Source organism: Schistocerca piceifrons, chromosome X (assembly GCF_021461385.2).
Source record: "Schistocerca piceifrons isolate TAMUIC-IGC-003096 chromosome X, iqSchPice1.1, whole genome shotgun sequence".
NCBI lineage: Eukaryota > Metazoa > Arthropoda > Insecta > Orthoptera > Acrididae > Schistocerca > Schistocerca piceifrons.
Window position 1 is genome coordinate 648384780 of NC_060149.1, and position 19665 is coordinate 648404444.

General features: G+C 40.6%; 1 protein-coding gene across 1 annotated transcript in view; it reads right to left on the minus strand.

Annotated features, from left to right (window-relative positions):
• Window positions 1-355: 355 nt before the first annotated feature.
• Window positions 356-19665, minus strand: part of LOC124721152 (5'-AMP-activated protein kinase catalytic subunit alpha-2) — a 172656-nt gene continuing 153346 nt past the window's right edge. The window contains exon 13 of the mRNA XM_047245972.1: window positions 356-5505. The gene's annotated coding sequence lies outside the window, so the exon portion shown is untranslated. The remainder of the gene's footprint in view (window positions 5506-19665) is intronic.

Consider the following 19665-nt stretch of genomic DNA (forward strand, 5'->3'; position numbering starts at 1 on the left):
AAATTATTTTAAGTAAAAAGTAAGAAGCTTGCGGAAGGAGAACAATTGTCAGATGTTAAACGCAATTGCCAAGAGCTTATGCAAGCAATACTGCAGGTTCCTCCAGTCTTTCTGACAGTCATGAATTACATTATACATTAGATTTAACATAGACTTTACTAACACCCATTCATTCTTCAAACTTCTAGTCTGACCCTCTTAGCATAACAGATACAAGAAACAGAAACAAATACTGCTATTTTATTCTCAACATTGCAATAGACACTCATCTACAAAGACTTACTGACAAGCTATCAGCAGTATATTTCACACGAAGTATTTTCTAGAAAACAATAAAACTGATCTCTCACACCAATGTCTCTTTATCCTTTTATTTCATTTTTTCTGTTACATATGTCAGCCTCTTAATTGCCAATGAATATCAAGCACATCATTTCAGACAGTGTAACATTCATTAATTAGGTATGACAGAATTTATTTACATTTCTCAGTTTTTCATCAATAACTTTAAAAAAATAAATTTGCTAAATATATATATATATATATAAATACATATGAAAACATGCATCATTTTGGAACTTTCAAGTCAGTAGAGATCTAACATACGGATGGGGAATGCAATCAATACTTTGTATGTCTTGATTGTTAAAAAGACTGCAATCAAGAAATTCATTTTCCTCTCCTCTACTACCACAGCTACATTCCTCCAGTTCTACAGTTTAAGATGTAGTACTAATTTTTTCATTTTATTGCTAGTGCAATGAAAAGGATGAATCCTGGTGGATATGATCTAACCATTGCTTTTACTGGAGTATGTAGAATATGTTTCTGACTAGCATTTTAATTCTTAAGCTCACTTAATTATTTCTTTAGGATAAAGCTACATTTTCTAATATTATTCTTCTTTTATTCTGATGTCATTGTCTCTAAATTATCACATTATGTGTATTCAGTGACAACTGAATAGGTGACTTTCTTCCTTTTGTTAAGTTAAATTTAATTTAGGAATGGTACACTTAAAAGAATACCTCTCCCACACTTTTATAACACTTTACCTAATTTTAATGAGTAACATGACAATGAAGTAACGCAATAATGTCGTCTTGCAGAGTTTCTTTCGAATAATTTACAAATGTGACTCACATTATACCTTTCCTATTAGGCACAGGTCAGACAGACAAGACGCCACAAGAGCTAATTAATTCTAGAAAACTTAAGTTTTAGAAATACATTTCTGTGCATTAAAAGGAAATGATGGAAATATCAATATTATATGTGACTTCAATCATTTAGCAGTTCCTCAATGGGAAGAGAACAGTTATTATTTTGAAAATTATTTCACACCTTTTTCCTCCTCTTCTACCCCCCCCCCCCCCCTTTCAGTATTCCTCACCTCAATAACTCCCACACAAACAATTTTCTTCCTTGTTAGCATTCTTTCTGACAAATGGTTATTTCTTCAGTAGTTTTACTAGTATAAACTAACATAGCTGAACATTCCAAGTCCTCTTGAGTAATTAATAACTCATCAAAGGTATAAAATATGTCCATTGTTCATCACACTGTTTCATAATAATTATTTACAGTTTAGTTTCACATCATAAACAGTTCAGAACAAGTTTTCCAGATTCACTGATTAAAAATTTTCTCTCTCTCTCTCTCTCTCTCTCTCTCCCCCTCCCACACACACACACACACACACACACACACACACTTTCTATTGCTTTCTTTTGGTGCACATTATAATACTTTTTGTAGCTGAAGAAAAAAAGGAAATACCTATTATAAGAACTAACTAATTATACAATAAATAATATAACATGTTATCAGTTTAGTTTTATCATTATTACTATGCAGAAAATACAGAACTGAAAGTTTCTGTCACTTTTTAGGCATTTGAAGAGCTGTCACACACATTGTCTTCATAAGACATACAGTGACTGCACAGAAGAAACCTTTTAAAATTATCATCATTGGTAAAAATAATGTTTATCACATGACAAATTATACACTCACATTGCACAGGTGCTATGTACAGATTTGATACGTTTACGGTCTTAGGGACAATTTTATCACATTATATTTGTTGGCAGCTACAGAAAGTAAACTTGACATGTCACACAGTAACACCAGTGATGATTTATCAAGTATGATCTTGCAATGACTAATGTCTGAAGCAAAAAGTTCTGAGGTTTTTAGAAGCAGCACCATTATAAAACTCAGTCAAAATAACATCAGAAGGAAATATACTGGTGAATCATCTTCCTAAGCCAAAGCACATCTGATAAGGACTGTACACATACACACTTCTGGCTTCCACAACATGTACAGAAAGAGGAGGCAGTAAGATTATCAGTGGAAGCAGGCATGTAAGAAGAGACTGGGCAGATTAAAGCAGTGGAACACTTGCAGCATATAGGAACAAAGTGATAATACGTGTACAATAGACAGAAGAAAGATGATTAACACTGTGTCTCATCAATATATGATGTGGTCCCCACATACCAAATAGAGCCGAAAGCAATGATGTCCTATACGGATGGGAAAAAAGAATAGTAGTATGTGACATGACTACTAAATTGAGTGAAAAGTAGAATTTAATCCAAATCATCAAAATGAACAGTTACAGATTTACACAACATGGTGATCAAGCGAGAGCATCATTAAAGGAGAATCACTTATCCTGAATGCATACTGAGGCAAATTAAACAAAGCAGTTGGTACACCAAATGAGAGAAGAACATTTCACATAAAAGCAGTACATCACCAGTACTTACAAAATAATGGAACTGACAAAAATGGAACCCCTACCTCATAAGTTTTGCTTGGAAACTATGAAGGCAGTTTTGTATATGCTTAAGTACAACATGAAATTGAATCTACATTTTTGATACTTAGAGAAGAAAAACGGACACTGCTTTGATGAAGAACCAGACTTTAAATTCTTCAAGATGTTAAACAATTCCAAAAAGTTTCAAAAGAAAACTTAATTTTTTTCTTCTTTAGTATGAATTAAATATGTGGTGGATGAAGGGAACTTTCATTTAGGCTTCCCAAGTTTTTCCACCTTTCTTGTTGTACAGTTTCACCCATTGACTGAAACATTAGAACTGAAAGATTTAAAAACAATTATTGTTAAGGGCTTTCTGACTCCTGACGACCACAACATAAATAATATTGTTCTATAGTCAATATACAGCATGTTTCCATAAGATTCATCCAATTTCACAAGATTATATAGTCTACATGAACGAAGATATAAACTCAAGTAAATTTTAATTTAAGTATCAAATTTATCTTGGCTCCAGCTGTAAGCTGTCAGTTCATGCAGCTGTTGGTAGTGGTCTAGCTGCTGCAGCTAGCTTGTTTGCTTGGTTGGACATTACCCAAGGTGCGTCAAGTCAAAATGGTAATAATGTGGTGACAAAAGGGCATTTTGCATTCTCTTTTTCAACAGGTGCATTTCTATTACACCTGTGCAGCAGCATTTTCATGACTAGTATGACAGTGCATCTACCGCACGGGGTGTACATTGCTCCATTGGTCTCCAGGCTCGCTGAGTATGACTAGTGAGTTTATTTTATTTTTATTTTTTAAACTATGGAACTCTGTCTATGTGCCTCCCCTTCCAACAACTTTTGGTGAACTGTGACAGGACATAGCAACAGTAGTGAATGCTTGTAAAAGTGTTAGATGACTTTGACTATCATCTGGTTGTTTGTCATGTGTCCAGTGGAAGCCACACTGAACATTTGTTGAAGGTAAATGAAACCTTTGATCTTAAGTATAGTTGTAAAAAGTACATCAAGGTTGTATGCATGTAAAAGATATCCCCTTTTAAAATCAGAGGGTTCTTCTGAAAACAAAAACGTCATAATCTAATACACGAGTATAAATTCGTATCTTCATTCACATACAAGACAGTCTTGTGAAATCGAATAAAAAATTTTGAAACACCCTGTATTATTTAATCCTTAATGCCAGGAGATAAGTCAATACTCACTCTACAGGGTAACATAAAGAATGATGGTAACCTGAGCTCTGCTAGCTGTAGAGTGCTACATAAGACCACATTTTTCTGCTATCTGTTGGGAACTAGAGGTACTACTTTCGCACCAAGATGTAAGGAGATATCTATCAACAGCTTACAATGTTAAAAGGGAGGAAAAGGTTTTTAGCTTGCTCTCTGAACATGACACAACATAATATTCATGTGAATCTACATTTGAACAAATTGCTGCAATCTTTCACAATTCTATAAGAAAGGGTTAGACTACATGCTCACTATAACAGCTTAGACAGTGACAATGACATTAAGACAGTCACCTGACCTTCACGCTGAGAATTTTGGCTAGTTCATGGTTACACATTAGACTAGAAGGCTATGAAAAATTGTGCAACCTGGTCAAGCACTTGGCAGTAAAAGGACAACCATTGTGTGTTCTCTTTTGTGGCTCATCAGATTCTGAGGATAGAGCTGGTTTCAGAAGTGTGGGCAAGATGACTCTGTTACTGACAAGGTAACTGACAAGCCAACATTAGTTTCACTTTGTCCATGTTTAATTGATGACAGACATGTTGGAAGGATCCAATCTATCAATTTATGAAAGGTTTCCACCTTCTTCTTACAAGTGCTCCTACACCCTGTAGTGGGATGAAAACATACAACTGATGAAATCAGAATGTGTGGATGAACAGTTAGCTGAAATGGTGTTGCAGAAAGATACAAATGGAAAAATTCTTCTTGTGAATGTTATAGCGAGGATGATACAAGCTTTTGCTTTTATTCATTCCAATGTGCCTTTGTGCCTCTATCCATCCTTCACCATTTACCCTCTCACAAGATTCAATTCAGAGACACTGACAAATGGTGAGGCTGGCCCGGGCAGTACAACTGTCAAAAGATTACCAAAGGTGTTCTAATACCAGCTGTGCAATGACAGAGACTTCACACAGAGCAAACAATCTGTATCAGAGTGCATGGCACCCACGTGAAACATAAGGTGGTAAGTAAGAATAAAATGAACTTTTTATAGCAGAGAATTGTTCGTGAACTCAGATAAACTGGAAGTGCTAATATTACACATTAAGTGATCATATATAACCTTACTAGGGCAAAATGTATTTCTTGTCGCTTCTTAAAAGTTGCATTTAGTTTTCTTCAACAGTTTCTTGTACAAGAGCACATTTGTAAAATGCTGCATTTCTCTACCAGTCAACTGTTTACATTAACACCAGTAGCTTAGGGTATGAGCACAAAAATACTGGCAATACCATACCAGTCTTCCGTTTCTGCACTTAAAATCCTAAACAATAGCCATAAATAAAAACCTTTCAATTACTATAATACTAACAAAAAAGGCTCCTCTATATGTGACTTTGAAGGTAACTTTTAAATTTCTTTGAATGTTTTACACTGAAATCACAACATTACAACTAAACTTGTCGCTTGATCTTTGGACAATTGGTCTCCTCATATACAGCCATAGAAGAACAGTGGCAAACCTAAAACAAAAAAATCAAGCTTAAGTATCTTGTAAAGTAGTAGAAATACATAAAAAATGTTTAAAAGTTATCAGAATAAAGCATTTGACAAAATATGCTTTGTTGAATAGCTGCAATGCAATCAATTCAATGCATTGCCTGATTATAGACAATCATGATTGCTGTATGAATCATGCACTCAATTTGTGACAACATTAGGACACATTTATCACATGCACAGAGATCAAACATAAGTAACAAGCCTTATTAGTTAACTGTATGGAACAGAAATAGTCTGAATATAGATCATGGGTTGAAAATATGTGCACATACACGGTGTCCAGGGGAATGGTTAATATTTGCAGATATGACAAGAATGATCATTTGAGGGAAAAAAGTCTAGTAAACACAGGTTATACAACGCATACCGTAAGAGCTATGAGCACTTCTTCATCTTTGATATTCTGAAACAAATTTCTTCTACTGCAAGCTCTTTGCTTTCTATATTTTCAGAGGTAGTAGTGTGGTCAAAACAGTCCCGTCAACACGGGCCCTAAAGCACATTCCTTAAGAGCTATGAGCACTTGTTCATCTTCGCTACTGTGAAACACATTTCTTCTACTGAACAAGTAGCTCTTAAGGTATGGATTTTAGAGCCCATGTTTAACCAGACAATTTTTTTCTTGTTTTCATCAATACTACCTCCTACCAAAATATGGGAAGAAAATAGCTTGCAGCAGAAGATATGTATAAGAAGGGTAAAAGAACAGACTCATATGATTACAGACCAACATCCTTAACATCAGTTTGCTGCAGATTTCTTGAACATATTCTGATTTTGAACATAATAAATTTCTTTGAGACAGAAAAACTTCTGTCCACAAATCAGCATGGATTTAGGAAGTATCACTCATGGGAAACTCAATTTGCCCTCTCCTCGCACAATGACCTCTTAACTGTGGATGAAACCAACACGCAGATTCCATATCCCTAGATTTCTGGAAAGTGTATCACAAGGTGCCCTGCTGCAGACTGTTAACGAAGGTACAAGCAAGCAGAATTTCTTAAGTAATAGAACCCAGTACATTGTCCTTGATGGCGAGTGTTCATCAGAGGCAAGAGTATCATCAGGTGTGGTCAAGGGAAATGTAATAGGACCACTCTTATTTTCTGTGTACATGAATGATCTGACTGATAGTGTGAGCAGCAGTTTGCAGTTGTTTGCTGATGATGCTGTAGTGTACAGGGAGGTATCATCATGGAGTGATTGTAGGAGGATACAAGATGACAGAGAGAAAATTTGTAGTTGGTGTGATGACTGGCAGCTTGCTCTAAATGTAGAAAACTGTAAATAAATCAAATGAGTAGGAAAAACTATCCCATAATGTTAGAATACAATGTTAGCAGTGTGCTGCTTGACACAGTCACGTTGATTAAATATCTAACCGTAATGTTGCAAAGGGATATGAAATGGAACGAGCATGTAAGGACGGTGGCATGGAAGGTGAATGGTTGAAAGTGTGGCTCATCTACATCTACATCTACATACATACTCCGCAATCCACCATAAGGTGCGTGGCGGAGGGTACCTCGTACCACAACTAACATCATCTCTCCCTGTTCCACTCCCAAACAGAACGAGGGAAAAATGACTGCCTATATGCCTCTGTACGAGCCCTAATCTCTCTTATCTTATCTTTGTGGTCTTTCCGTGAAATGTAAGTTAGCAGCAGTATAATTGTACTGCAGTCAGCCTCAAATGCTTGTTCTCTAAATTTCCTCAGTAGCGATTCACGAAAAGAACGCCTCCTTTCCTCTAGAGACTCCCACCCGAGTTTCTGAAGCATTTCCTTAACACTCGCATGATGATAAAACCTACCAGTAACAAATCTAGCAGCCCGCCTCTGAATTGCTTTTGTGTCCTCCCTCAATCCAACCTGATAGGGATCCCAAACGCTTGAGCAGTACTCAAGAATAGGTCGTATTAGTGTTTTATAAGTGGTCTCCTTCACAGATGAACCACATCGTCCCAAAATTCTACCAATGAACTGAAGACAACTATCCGCCTTCCCCACAACTGCCATTACATGCTTGTCCCACTTCATATCGCTCTGCAGTGTTACGCCCAAATATTTAATCGACGTGACTGTGTCAAGCACTACACTATTAATGGAGTATTCAAACATTACAGGATTCTTTTTCCTATTCATCTGCAATAATTTACATTTATCTATAAAGGAGATCTATAAAGGAGATAGCATATAGAACACAAGTGCAACCCATTCCTGAGTACTGTTTGAGTGCTTGGGATCCCACCAGGTCAGATTTAAGGAAGACATTGAAGCAATTCAAAGGCATTTGTAACTGGTAGGTTCAATCAGCACTCAAGTATTAGAGATGCTTTGTGAACTCAAATGGGAACCCCTGGAGGGAAGATGAAGTTCTTTTCACAAGGACAATTGTGAAAATTTAGAAACCCAGCATTTGAGGCTTACTGCAGGACAATTCTACTGCTGCCAATGTACAGTACATTTCACGTAATGGACCACGCAGATAAGATAAGATAGGAGAAATTACGGCTTGTACACAGGTATGTAGACATTCATTTTTCTGTCAATCCATTTGCGAGCAGAACAGGAAAGCAAAGGCTAATAGTGGTACATCACACGGTGGTTTGGGGAGTATGTATGTAGATGTAGATGAAGAAGAGATTTGTTTCACAGTATCAAAGATGAAATGTTCATGGTTCTTAGGTATTCATTTTAGAGCTCATGTTTACTAGCCTTTTTTGCTTTGAATCATTGTCGTGCTCTAAAATGCCTGAATACTGACCATTCCTCCTGGGACAATATTTATAAGTTTTTAATAGCATATTTAATTACTAGCTGAGAAAATTTGAATGAAGCTGATAAAAATTCAAAGAATAAGTTACAAAATTTGTGTTTTAATTTAATAGGAACTCTTTGTTCAGTGGATACATTACTTATCCAATAAAAAGCATCATGGGAAACGTGAAGACTCTTACAACTGAATGTCTTCAAACAATAAAGTAATATGCAGTAATTTTATAGTTCACAATTAGCCTTTTGGTAACAATTACTTAATCATTCAAACAGGAAGTTGGACATGGAGACATCAAACATACAGGTGAGATTACGTAGTGGGAGATAACAGAAATAGATGTAGAGGTAGAAGTGGTGGTGGTGGTGGTGGTGGTGGTGGTGGTGGGCAAATTTGAGAGAAACATATTAACAAAGGAATTCAGTAGAGTATAAGCATTAAAGTAAAACAGGATAACAAGTAACAATAACAAAGAAAGATATTAATGAACAAAAAATACTAGGGAAAGAAGGTTGAGCCTGTAGGTATGAGTTCTTAAGCTTTTGTCTCACTGCCAGTGGAAATCAAGATGGAGGCAGAGGAGCTGACATGGGTATAATAGCAGAATAGTGCAGAATGCTGCCATAGAAAACATGCGCGAAGTGTGGCATGGGCAGAGCCACTGACCCAGGTATTTTCCTGCCACAGCCAATAGACCTGGACTGGGAGTTCTATTGCTGATTTCGACACCTGTGGTCCTTCCCTTAGCCTTGCATAGTGCTCTGTTCTGTGTGCTCTGTGCTCAGTTGCTCGCACTGGTCGCATGTTGTGTTTTCCTTCGTGCTGCCCCGTAGATTAACTGGCACGTCTAGATTCATACCATCTTCCAGGGTTCAGCTCCCTGCCTTGCAGTGAAGCCACCATCACCTAGCACAGTTACATTCATGCTGTTGTTACAGTTGTGGCCACAGTGATGATTCCACAGGATTATCATACTTGTGCTGATACTAAAGTGGTGACATTCGACATTCACACATGTGTAATGCTCTTCATTGTTTTTCTCCTAGTGTTAAATTGTGGCCACCATGGAACCCGGCATTTTTGCAATGCTGGAAGGAGCAGTAGTGCCTCCAGGAGCAACAACGAAAGCTGCAACAGTAGCAAATGAAGGAACTGTTCAAACATACTGCAGCATTGTTCCTTACTTGTGTCACACTGATAGTCGGCTAGGCATTGGCAGAGAAGCTTTCTTCCCTATTGATGCTGATGTCTGTCGATTTTCATGAGACTACAGAAAGGTGGGAGGATTATCTTGTGCCAATTCTTGCTGCTGAGTGCATGTTTATATGAAATCATTCATTCAGAATTTGAAGCCCTCTACCAATCCTGAAAAACTTACCTGTGATGAACTTCATCAGTTGCTCACGCAGAATTTTGTGTCATCACACCCATCTGGTGGCAACACAGTTACAGTTCAACCAGTACTACAACTTTAATCTTCTTTGATCCATTATGGATCGTGGGACGACGGCTGGTATGAACTTCTTGATGCAATAATTTACCAACAGCCATATGATTTCTAGAAGTTTATTTTATTTTATGAATGCCTATGTGCTACCAGTTTTGGCATTACATTGATGCAATCTTCAGGTCCCACTCATCATAGTCGTAAAATCGCTATACACGGAAGGAGCCATATGCAAACCACCTCAGTCTGTGTCACCTGGCCACCAAGAGCTGTTGCAGGACGATTGATTCACGGATCCAGTTATATGGCTCCTTCCATGTATAACGATTTTACGACTATGACGCGTGGGGCGTGAAGATGGCATCAATGTAATGCCGAAACTGGTAGCACATAGAAGTTCATAAAATAAAATAAACTTCTACAAATCATACAGCTGTTGGTAAATTATTGCATCAAGAAGTACTACAACTGGCCAAGGCAGTCTTACATGGCATGGTTCATCAACCTTTAAGACCTCTTGTGCAAGTGTTGTTTTGAGTGTCCCCAGTGAGCTACATTGTATGCAGATTCAATGATTATGGATGTGATCATCAATGTGCATCCCAGCAGTCTGGCCCAAATGTCATTTAGTAAATGTTGGGTTGGGTTAGGTTGTTTTGGGGAAGGAGACCAGACAGCGAGGTCATCGGTCTCATCGGATTACGGAAGGATGGGGAAGGAAGTCGGCCGTGCCCTTTGAAAGGAACCATCCCAGCATTTGCCTGGAGCGATTTAGGGAAATCACAGAAAACCTAAATCAGGATGGTTGGACGCGGGATTGAACCGTCGTCCTCCCGAATGCGAGTCCAGTGTTTAACCACTGCGCCACCTCGCTCGGTTTAGTACATGTTCAACAGGTTTGCCCACACACAGAGGCCGTGTGTGGAGCCTGCCACAAAATAGGACAGTTGGCAACAGTTTATGACAGTCAACGAGTTGCAGGACAGTCATTGGATAACCCCACTGTTTTCCCTAGCCTAGGTGCTGTCCCTATAATCATTGCCCCAGCGTATTCTGCTCATCACTAGTGGATGTGCAGCATTGGTCAGCCTAATCAACTCAGATACATATTGGCTCTTGAGCTGCCCTGGCTGTAAAGGGCATATTGTCAATTTGTCTTATTATAAACAGTGTATTTGTAAGAATGTGGCATGGCAACTTACACTGAAAGCGGAACATTCAACATTTTTTCTGAAACCCTGTGACTGTCTTCCATTGAAGCACATAAGTTTGAAATTTCGCTCAAATATGCCTACAATATCCCTCTGTAACCGTGCAAAACAGTGGTTAATTGGAATGTCACCTTCAAGCTCAGGTATCCTTGAACAGCAAGGTGTCAACACACATGAAAAAAGACCACAGCTCACAAGTTCATGTGAGGTGCAAGGTGGGTTAATGATAACACACTGACACAAAATTTCACCACAATTCTGCCCAGAGGCATCATGGATGTGTCACATAATGGTAAGGTCATTGCACTCCCTCTTACCCACATTTCACATCATCTTTTGATTCCTATATGATGGAGGCCAGAACCACAACACCCAACCCTGAAATCACCCAGTTCTCTTATGGGTGGCCATGAAAACATTTCTGATACACAGCTACTCAGAACTGACACAAAAAACCCTCAAGAGGAGACATAAAGGGCATCCACAAAACCACTCCTTCCCTGGGGCATTGATTCCCACACATTTTGTGGTTGAAAACAACACTTTGCATTGTGAAGAGCAACATAATCACTTTATTGCCGACTTTTTGACACCACTGACACTCCCTGGATGATTCAATCGTTCTCTACGGACACTGTGGTCTGGCGCCCCAAGTGAACATGATCACACCCCTATGGAGTGCAGCCTGACTGCAATTTTTGCACTAGTGTACAGGGTGGCACCAACAGGGACCATTTAAAACCATTCAATGAAATCTAAACATGATACAAAGCAGTAACGGATGTTTACGCTTTTTCAGCATTCCTGTTTTGTGCTCTCCTGTGGTGGGGGGTTCCAACTCTGACACATGTGTTAATAAAGTGGCAGAAGGCTCCTCTATGATCCGTCAGGTTGGCAACAACTATGTATCTTTGTTGAATGTAACTGATCAGAGGCTTCGACACTCACTCAGCAAAGTGATGAGCCACTGCTGCTTTAGTGCCTGCTTGTTAGGCATATGGAATATAAAGGGTGTACAAGGGGTTGCCTGCCCTCTGACGCTAGAGCAGCAGTGGAATGCCACATAGCTGCATGGATTTCAAAGTCTCTGTACAGATACATTTTTAACGTTCTCAAAAGAAACATGCAGGTTGCAACTAGTGTCTTGCTGAACTGGGGGAGGGAGGGGGGTAGGGTCTTAGAGGGACCTTTTGCCACTTTATCCATGCACTTGCAATGTTGCACACCCTGTGATCATACCAAAGAAAAGCGCAAAACAGGAGGTCTGAAAAAGCATACACAACCTTTCCTGCTTTGGATTATGTTTGAATTTGCTTTGGATTATGTTTGAATTTTGTCAAATAGTTGTAAATGGTCCCTAGTAGTTCTATCCTGTAGACCAGGGCAAAAATTGTGAACTTGTTACACTTCAAATGGGTCAGATTAAGTCTGATGGTGTTTGCAGCCCCACAATGTCTTTACAGAGATTATGATATCAACCACAGAGCTGTCAAAAGAAAGGTGAAATGTGGGTAAGAGGGGGGGGGGGTGGGGGGGGGGGGAGAGATTAGTGTTTAACGTCCTGTCGACAACGAGGTCATTAGAGACGGAGCACAAGCTCGGGTGAGGGAAGGATGGGGAAGGAAATCGGCCGTGCCGTTTCAAAGGAACGATCCCAGCATTTGCCTGAAGCGATTTAGGGAAATCACGGAAAACCTAAATCTGGATGGCCGGAGGCGGGATTGAACCGTCGTCCTCCCGAATGCAAGTCCAGTGTGCTAACCACTGCGCCACCTCGCTCGGTGTAAGAGGGGGGTGTGACGACCTTCCCATCATATGACACATCATGTGAATCTCTGAGCTGTGACCTTTCTTTCCCATGTGTCAACACATTGCTGTCTGAAGTGTCGCTGAGCCCAACAGTGACCTCGCAGGGCTCCATGCCTTCGCACCATTACAGGGTGAGATTTAGGAACATTTGAGCCTAATTTCAAAAATATGTGTCACAATGGGAGACAATTACAGGGTTTTGAAAAAGTGATCCTTAAATTGTGTTTTGCAGTGTACATTTAGTGCCTCAGTTGGCCCCCTTCTGAGATTTGGACTTTTACTATGGTCATATGAGTACCTGTTCAAGAATATCTTGGGTCGGGCCGAAAATTTTGAGGCACACGTTTTTCTTAAGCCATCTGGAATACCTAAATTCTGTCACACCTGTCTCATTCCCACTGCCATCTGCAATAAGGTGAGAAGAGCATCTGTCGAATCTGCAGGCAGTTTTCCAACACCTGCTGGAGATTGACCTTCATTGCAAATTGGGAAAATGTAGTTTTATTTTCCCCAGTGAGACTGACCTTACCCCAGGATGTAACAGTCATTTCCAACTTGCCAGTGCTCAGGAACCTGAAGGTGCTGCAGTCCTTTTTGGACAAGATTTCATATTATGGTAAGTTCATTCTACAGGCCGTGCACATTCTCTCAAGCCCTTAAAAGGCTTCGCCTTAAGGGCATCAAATTTGTCTAGGCTGCAGATTGCCAACAGGCTTTTCAGTCCCTCAAACAGTGTTTGCGGTCCACTCCTTGTTGCGGTCTTGTCACATCAGAGCCCACATGGCACTGAGCACTACATCAAATCTCACATGGCAGCAAGCAACCCACCGCACACGCCTCAATGACGCTTTCCGCAGCAACACGTAATTATTCACAGATGGTAAAGAAAGCACTGGTCATCCTTTTTGGAATTAAAAAAGTTTCATGTTTTTTTGTATCGCATGAAGTTTCTACTGATCACTGACCACAAGTCTTGGTTCTTCATTCAGCCCTCATTCCGAACTGGCAGATATGACCATCAATTGCAAAGATGTGCACTTTTCGTTAGTAATTATTCTTGTGACATTTGGTACTGGTCCACCACCCAGCATGAAAATGCGGATGCACTATTTCCAGTGGCACCAGATCTGGACTTCAGTCAATTCAGCCTACAGGAGGCTCTCACTTTTGCTTTGGATGATGGGATGATGCCTTGCAGCAGGACTTGCTGGATTTACAAGAACAGTGGTAAAAGTCATCCACAAAACTATCATCCAGAATCTTAGCACATATTCAGAGCTCAAAAATAATGTGGTATTTCAAATAGAATGACCTCCTCCATGCCAACCACCATGGATTGCGAACACATCAATCATGCAAAATGGATCTTGCACTTTTCTCACATGATATACCAAAAGCTTTGGATAAAGGCAGTCAGGTAGATGCAGTGTAGCACATCTACACTTATTGTCAAAAGTATGATCATATGGGGCATCAAGCAAAATTTGTGACTGGATTGAGGATTTCTTGGTAGGGAGGACGCAGCATGTTATGGTATCTTGGATGGAGAGTCATTGACAGATGTAGAAGTTGTTCTGAGGTAACCACAAGCGCCAGGACAAAGATGAAGTACACAAGACCAGAAAAGGAGGTGGGGAAACATCATCCAATAGCCCACTGACAAGGACTGCGGTGCACCAGGAGCGACATCTGCAAGAAATGAATATAAGCACCGCTCCTGCCAGCCTCAGCCGCTCAGATCGGTTCAGTGTACGGACATCAGTGGACGATTGTAGACCAGCACTTGCAGAACTGTTAGTAGTGATCCATATCAAGTGCTTATTTGGACGTTGTCTATAATGAAGATTATAATACTGTTTGCATGTCGCCCCTCACTTGTGACATTTGTGGTAAATAAAAAGTTAAGTACTGTCAATTTGATTTCTAGAAATAAAACTACTAATGTTATTTGCTTGGATTGTTGTATGGAATTCTGAGAATGCCCCATCCCTTAGGCACCCTATAAGCGATGAATGGGCAAGATCCTACAACTGGTGACGAGTCTCCAAACGAACTACGTTCCAACAGCCACAAAAATTTGTGTGCTTTTCGCACTGGCACCTTAATTCTCTCTTGTCTTTACTTTGCAGGGGTGAATATTGCCTTTAATAGTTTCTTGTCGTTTTTGCTAATCAGTGTTTTCAGGTGGGTGTTGCAGAAAATTTCTTTGCTTTTGTCATTATATTTGTCTGTTGCACTTGTGTCTTCCAACATGCCCACCAATCCCCTCCCGCCTCCTGCTCAGGCACTGCAGCCGCAAGCATTAGATGCCACACAGCTAATGCAGATGTTTAAGTCCCAGATGCAACAAATCTCCATCCTGCGCACACAACAGAACAAGCACTGCCTACTGCAGCTGCTATACCACCTTTTCGACAGTTTTGTGACCAAGAAGAGGAATGGCTTGAGTGGTTAGCCCAGTTGGAATCACATCTCATTGCTCACAACATCCCAGGTACTGTGAAACTTCCATAGCTATTAGCAACAGTAGGAAGTGCAGTATTCAGACTTATCCAGAAGTTATATCCTAACACCACTCTAAGTGAACTGTCGTACAACCAAGTAGTGCAGTCCCTAACTAACTATTATGACCAACAAGTGAATGTGGTAGCAGCTAGATATCAATTCTTCAATTGCAAAAAACAATCAGAACAAACATATCATGAGTGGGTAGCAGATTTTCAGGATACGACAAGGAAATGCGAATTTAAATGTGCTTACGGTGCTTTATATTCAGATATTATGTTGTGTGATGCGATCGTCTACAATGTACCTGATGTCAAAATCAGAGAACAGATTTTGAAACAGTCCGATCCATCATTTCAGCAGATAGTGCAAATACTAGATCAGTACAATTCCGGTGCCATGTTGGCTCATACATTTAAACAGCCAGCTACTTCACGAGTTGAGTCCCTTAGCTGTGATCGCCCCATTCTGCACCGGTGGTTTGTGCTCACCACGCCGAGTAAACAACACCTGTCCACACCGCATAAGCAGTTCGCTAAACAGGCGGCTCCACAGGCTAACAGAATAAAGTCTTGCCCTCAGTGTTAGACATGGCAGAAACGCCAAGACTGTCCCTCCCGACAGGCTCAGTGTTACGCTTGTGGTAGGAAAGGGCATTTGCTGGTAGGAAAGGACATGTGCAATCTGTATGTTTGAAATGGAACAAACTTAAGAATTCGGGCCACTCACAAAAATCTAGTCACAGGGCCCAGGTCATTAATACAGTATATTCCAAGTCTGCAACTAGCGAATGTGCGGTTTTGTCAGTGATGCGTCAGTCAAACAAACGTTTTGTTCATTTAATTATTTGTGGAAAATGTGTGAAATTTCAGTTGGACATGGGTGCCTCCTTCACACTGCTAAGTTGTCACAATTATGACCTGTTAGGCTCCCCATGCCTATCTAAAACTAGCACGCAACTGACGGCATGCAATGGACAAGACATTCTCATTCTCAAAACATGTACTTTGCCTGCAATGTGTCGCTCACACACGCGAACAGTGACTTTTACAGTACTACAATCACGCGAGTGTCCAAACATATTTGGTCTTGATTCTTTTGATTTGTTTGGCTTTAACATTCAGGACAATGTGTTGTTAGTGTCTGCCATCAATGCAAAAGACAGTGTAGCTATCTTGCTAAAAGAATTCCTGGAACTCTTTTTTTTTTTTTTTTTTGGTGCATATTACGCTGGAAGACAATGCTCAGCCGAAATTTTGCTGGGCCAGAACTGTTTCCATTGCATTACATAACAAAGTCACTGCTGAGCTTAAAGAATTGCCAGATAACGGAGTATTTGCACCCATATAAGCTAGTCAACGGGCAAGTCCACTGGTTTTGCTCCCTAAACCTTCAGGTTGCATTCGCCTCTGTGTTGACTTTAAGTCTACAGTCAACCCACAATCTGTCACTGATATTTATCCATTGCCACGCTCAGATCTCATCGACAAATGAGGCGCTGGATGCTACTTTTCAAAAATCGATTTGCACAATGCATATCTTCAAATACTGCTCGATGAAGAATCTCAAAAAGTGTGTGTAGTAAACACTCATTTGGGCTTGTTTAAATATTTGTGTTTGCCTTTTGGCAGTGCTTCTGCACCCACCATTTTCCAGTGGTATTTGGAACAACTGACTCAATGAGTGCCAAACTGTTCAAACTACTGCATTTGGACGATATTGTCGTAGCAGGTCGTACACCTGAAGAACATATTGCACATTGTTTCACGTGTTATCTGATGCAGGGCTTAAGTGTAGACTGGATAAGTATGATTCTTTTCAAACCTGAATTACACTATCTTGGTCATGTCGTAAACAGTCAAGGTGTACATCATCCTCAGTCACATTTGTTAGCCATATGAGACTTGCCAGATTCTCACAATATCGCAGAATTGCAGTCAGTTTTAGAGAAAAATCAACTATTATATTCAGTTCATAGCAAATGCTGCACAAATTGCAGCTCCATTGCATTGCTTGCATCGCAAGATCATCCCCTTTATTGGACAGATGAGTGCCAAGTAGCTTTTCAAAAACTTAAAGATGCACTGCTCCATGATCGATGCTTAGTTCACTCTGATCGTGACAAACCAGCTGTATTGCAAGTTGACGTTTCCTCTTACGGAATCGTTGCAGTGCTTTTGCACAGAATTGGTGATAAAGACAGACCTATTGCTTTCCCATCAAAAGTGTTGTCCAAAGTTCAGTGTAACTATTCACAAATTGAAAAAGAGGCTTTGGCTACTGTATATGGTGTCACCAAGTTTCACCACTATTTGTATGGCATAAAATTCTACTTAGGAACATATCACAAGCCTTTGCAGTCATTGTTTCATCCTACGAAACCAGTTCTGGTACGAACTACCCAAAAATTGCAATGATGGGCTTTGTTGTTGTCGCAATACCAGTACAAGATTGTGTATCATCTGACAGCTCAACATGATAATGCGGACACACTTTCACGTCTTCTGGTTAGCCCTGATACTTCTGCTGCTTTGATGCTTCTGCTGCATCTTGTCACATCGATGCTCAGGATTCTGAATTGCTTTAGACTTTTCCACTGAACTATAGGAAAATTGCACAGGCCATGGAAGCTGATCCTGATCTGAACATTTTGCTCAACTACATTTGCACATCTTAGCCTTGTTCCTTGCATAGCATAAAGAACTCTGTAATAAGCTGATACTTTGCACATCAGCATAGCCTCACTGTACAGAAAGGTGTGATTCTTTTTCAGAATGACAGTGGACAGTCACACGTGTTGATCCCTAAAGCTTTGCAAAAAGAAGTGTTGAAGTTACTTCACCAAGAACACTGGGGGATTGTTCGTACGAAACAGTTAGCGCATCGACACTGTAGTTGGCAGGGTATGGACGCCCAAATACAACAGATGACATCACAGTGTCATGCATGTGCGGAAAATCAGTCCGTTTCACCACAAAAGTTCTCTGCTTGGCCAAGTCACAATCACCATGGCAATGTGTGCACGTAGACTTCGTGGGACCTCTTTCGAACACTCGTTGTTTGACTGTGGTTGACTCATATAGCAAGTTTCCTTTTGCTGTGCCCATGAACTCGACAATGTCACATAGCACAATTCAGGTGTTGTCATCGATTTTTTGCCTAGAAGGTTTACCTGAAGTAATAGTGTCCGACAATGGACTTCAGTTCACGTCAAATGAATCTGAAACATTCTGTGAATGCAATGGCATTTAGCACCTAACTAGTGCACTGTTTCAGCCATAGTCAAACGGCGAAGCGGAATGTTTTATCAGAACATTCAAGCAGTAGATGGCCAAACTTTGCTCCCCACACACCAGGGATCAAGCACTGCAACTGTTTCTCACCTCACATCTTTCGCACCCATGAGATGGACCTTCACTGGCAGAATTGCTTCACGGCCACCACCATTGGACACTGTTCCATCTGCTCCACCCTCCTGAGCATCCGGCACAGAAGGAAGGCCGCAAGTATCGCTTCGCACCGCATCATATTGTCTTTCACAAGGTTTTTAGCAGCAGGAGACTGTTGTGTCTAGACAAGACAGCCTAGACACAATGAGAGGAAGCCGAAAGGCACGCGCTTAAACTCACGCAGGCTGGCGTGAGGTCTGAAACAGGATACGTAATGAATGCTATAAAGAAAAGTACGTAGCTTCTGGAATACTTAACTTTAATCCACATTTGTAGAACATCGCTCTTGATGATACATTAATAGAATCTCAATATCAATTGAATACGGCGCCTTGCTAGGTCGTAGCAAATGTAGCTGAAGGCTATGCTAACTATCGTCTCGGCAAATGAGAGCGTATTTGTCAGTGAACTGTAGCTAGCTACATCGGCTGTACAACTGGGGCGAGTGCCAGTACGTCTCTCTAGACCTGCCGTGTGGTGGCGCTCGGTCTGCTATCACTGACAGTGGCGACACGCGGGTCTGACGTATACTAATGGACCACGGCCGATTTAAAGGCTACCACCTAGCAAGTGTGGTGTCTGGCGGTGACACCACACAGATGGTGGGCACTAGATGAGATCGTCCGTTGACTTGGCGCTTGCATGTATCTTCTTTCAGGTCCAGATGGTTTGCAGCGCCACTGCCAAAATCAACTTCTATCTGTCATGTCCACGATGATGTTTCAGTCTTTCTTCCCCCAGATTAATGAGTCCAGAGGGCAGCGCGGCCACAGCAGCTGCCAGAGGGTGTCATCACAACACCGTGGGACGGCCCCATGGAGACGGAGCCTTTGCCTCCTCCGCCTCCTCTCATCCTACTGATGGAGCTGGACCCACCCACAATGCAACAGTTGCCACCTTCTTCATCTGGTTCATGGCA